The sequence below is a fragment of the Amphiura filiformis genome, chromosome 15, assembly GCF_039555335.1.
Source record: "Amphiura filiformis chromosome 15, Afil_fr2py, whole genome shotgun sequence".
In the NCBI taxonomy this organism is placed as follows: domain Eukaryota; kingdom Metazoa; phylum Echinodermata; class Ophiuroidea; order Amphilepidida; family Amphiuridae; genus Amphiura; species Amphiura filiformis.
This window is the reverse complement of record NC_092642.1, coordinates 32,628,313-32,631,987: the sequence shown is the minus strand read 5'-3', so window position 1 is coordinate 32,631,987 and position 3,675 is coordinate 32,628,313.

The following is a 3,675-nucleotide window of genomic DNA, read 5'->3' as shown; positions in this document are numbered from 1 at the left end:
TGGGCGTGATTACCTGGCTGATGGTGACTGTACCCACCAAGTTTCATGCCCATCCGACAATTTTTTACTAATTTGACCTCAGTTGACCCCTGGTGACCCCCAAATGCCTTTCCCAAAATTTGGCTCTAAATGGTGACTGTCACGTGACTCTCCAAGTTTCATGCCCATCGGACAGTTTTACTAATATGACCTCAGATGACCCTGGTAACCCCTGAAATGACCTTCCAACAGTTTGGCTCTAAATGTTGACTGTACCCATCAAGTTTCATGCCCATATGACAGTTTTTACTAATTTGACCTCAACTGACCCCTAGATGACCTCGGATGACCCCGAAATGACCTTCCGAAAATTTGGCTCCAAATGTTGACCATACCCACCAAGTTTCATGCCCATACGACAGTTTTTAGTAATTTGACCTCGGATAACCCCTGGGTTACCCCGGATGACCTCTAAACTACCTTCCAAAAATTTGGCTCTAAATATTAACTGTTGACTCAGATGATGTCCTCGGATGCCTTGACCCACTAACCAATACAAATTGTTCTGTCTGGGGTCAAGATGCACCCACCTATTCACTAGTTTGGTCAGCACTGGGATGGATAAGAGCTATCCATTATTTTCCCATTTCACTTGTATGCATGGACAACTGCTATCCAAGCCTTGGGCCAAACACATGTAATCTGACAGGCAAAATGGATAGCAATTATCCATGTTGGTCACTCAGCACCATGGATAAGAGCTATCCAATGTCCATTTCACTAGGGCTATCCATGCATGCATTGGTCAAACATGGATAACTGCTATCCAAGCCTTGAGCCATACACCTTAGAACATTGAATTCTTTCATATTGGATGTTATTATGTCCACTTTTTTTTTCAAACTTCAAATAATTTTACTTTGTGTAGCAAATATGATTTTGAATTTCCAAATCATCATCCAAATAAATACAATGTTTTAGGACAGCCTTTATCAGTCTAATTTTTTTTAAATTGTTATTATCAGTATTGTAACATGGTAGACTTGGAACAAATCTTTACTTAGCATACGGGCGGATCACACCAAATCAAACAAGAATAGTCTTTAAAAAGACAATCGTCGCTAAGGCAGTTGTAATATGAAGCTGAAGGGGAGCGTGGCCTAGCGGTTAAGGCGTTGGACTGTGAATCCAAGGGTCAAGGGTTCGAATCCCAGGTCCGCCTGAGCTTGGCTGGCTCTTTTAAAAGACTTAGGGCGAATTTCTCGATAGGAGTCTTCGTAAGCCTTAGGCTTAAGGTGGCCTTGAGGCTACTAAGCCTAGCCCGCTCTTGAAGCCCGAGTCTTAACTGTAGCCGGATTTCTTGAACGCAAATTCAACCTGGTCTTAGTGGCCTTGCAGGCTTAACGCTTGACAACCTCGTCCCTTTCTACCAGCGACTAAATTGTATAGGCATTTGGAGGTAGATGTGCATAAGCTGTTGTCCTTCACGGTTTACCGTACTAACAAGGTTACCAGCGCAAAGACTAGCCTAGACCGGCGGTCTTGTGCTTGGGCTTACACCGTACACAACTTGATGCAAGACTAGTATTTTTTCTGTTTTTGTGTCATTTATGTATTGTTTTATTTCCACTTTACTTTATTATCATTATGAGTCCTGCTTGCTCATGAATACTTCTATACTTTTTACTCGACTCATTAATTTTTCTTTGCATTTCAAAAAGGGTCAAACTGCAAGCCTACAGAAAAGGAAACTTTGATTCCCCTAAAAGTAGGCCTAAAGCAAAAATTGTTTCACACTTCAAACAAATCATACGTAGGTTTGTCAAAAGTAAAACATTATTTAAGGATAATTTTGGTGCAAAAACAAAAACATAACCAAGCATTTGGCAACCATCATGCGTGCTATCTATTGCTGAAATGTTCATGTTCTATTTGCGAATTTAGCATGAGTGCATAGTTAATATGATGATGATGATGATGATGATGATGATGATGATGATGATGATGACGATAAAAGAAGTTTTGTTTCTTGATCATTCAAACGTTGTTCCTTCGGGTATGTTAACGAAACAATTCCGTTTTGTTCACAAATATAATCATTATTACCATCAGCATGCCTCCGAAAAGTCGCACTCAGGCAACAAATGTATAGGCCTACAGAATTGAATTACTGCATATTTTGCAGCCACTGTTTCATGTCATTGAAAGCAAGGCGTCCGATAATAAATTTCAGGCAAAAAAGAGGAAAGCATGGGAGCAAATTCATGTGGAACGTCAACATGGTCAATGTTTCGATTTCTCAAAAATATGAAAGAACAAACTTTGCATTACAAATTTAAGCAATTTGTCAATTGAAATAGAACACGGCTTACGACGTAAGACCTGCTCTGAGGCAGGGCCAAGAAAAGCCGCTGTAAGCCTGGCCTAACAGGCTTGCGTAGACTACGGCTACAGAAGACTGATTTCGAGAAATGCAAATTTTACCGAAGCCTGGGGCTAATCCTACAAGCCTGGCCCACAGGCTAACGAAGCCTCGAGGCTGTGGTAGCCGTGCTTCGGGGAATGTGTTTTCAGTTAAGCCTGGTCTTACGACCTCTTAAGCCTTGAGGCTAGACTAGCCAACTGCTAAGCCACCCGTCGAGAAATTCGCCCATAAAGACTAGTATATAATATGATTTCATAACAGGACGTTACAGTCATCTACTATTTAATGTTATTAAAACGTTTTTACCTAAACCAAAACCCAAAATATAACTTATTTAAAACTTTTTAAAAACGTTTTTGTGTTTGCTGGGTAAATCAAAAGGATATGATTTTAAATCTTACAGATTTGTATTGGGAGTTCATTTAAATTTTGAAAATAATAGTGGATTCATATTCGACAATGTCTTTGTCTCAATAATACATAATCTTCTTGAGTATAAATATTTAGCAGCATCCATGATTGCTTCGTCCTTTGTAATCCTTAATTGAAGCCCGTATAGCATGCATAGTAGATGGAAGAATCACGCAAGTGTTCCAAAATAGTTCTAGGGTCTCTAGTAGACATAGAGAATAATCTCAAATAAATTATGTGTTTGTATGTCTGAGGCACTTTTGAATAAAGGTTGGTATCTTTAGTTATCTTACCTAATTTTGATAATGCTGAATCCAAAAAGGGGGCTACCAAGCTTTACCTTTGAGTCTATAACCCTCAAAATGACCCCTAACATGTTATCGAGTTATACAGTGGTTTAAAAGGTTATAAGGATCACACAACTATAAAATTTGTGCGCGTACGACATGTGGTTCTATAGGGGTCAAAATCGGAGCAAGTAAAAATGTGACCCCTGTACAACTTGAATCTTGACATTCGACACTTTTTGTCACATACAGGCAACTAAAAATGTGACCCCTGTACAACTTGAAACTTGACATTCGACACTTTTTGTCACATACAGGTAACAAAAAGTGTCGAATGTCAAGTTTCAAGTTGTACAGGAATCACATTTTTAGTTGCTCGATTTTGACCCTGTAGAACCCTATGGGGTCATTTTAGAAGTCATTTTGGGGGTCATATACTCGAAATAAACCTTGGCAAGTGACTCCCTTTGTTGGATTCAGCCGGTCAAAATTAGGTAAGATAGCTGTGCCAATTTTTACTAATTAATTCTTTGTTTTAAAATATTCACTGTTACAATTTAATTAGTCAAAAAA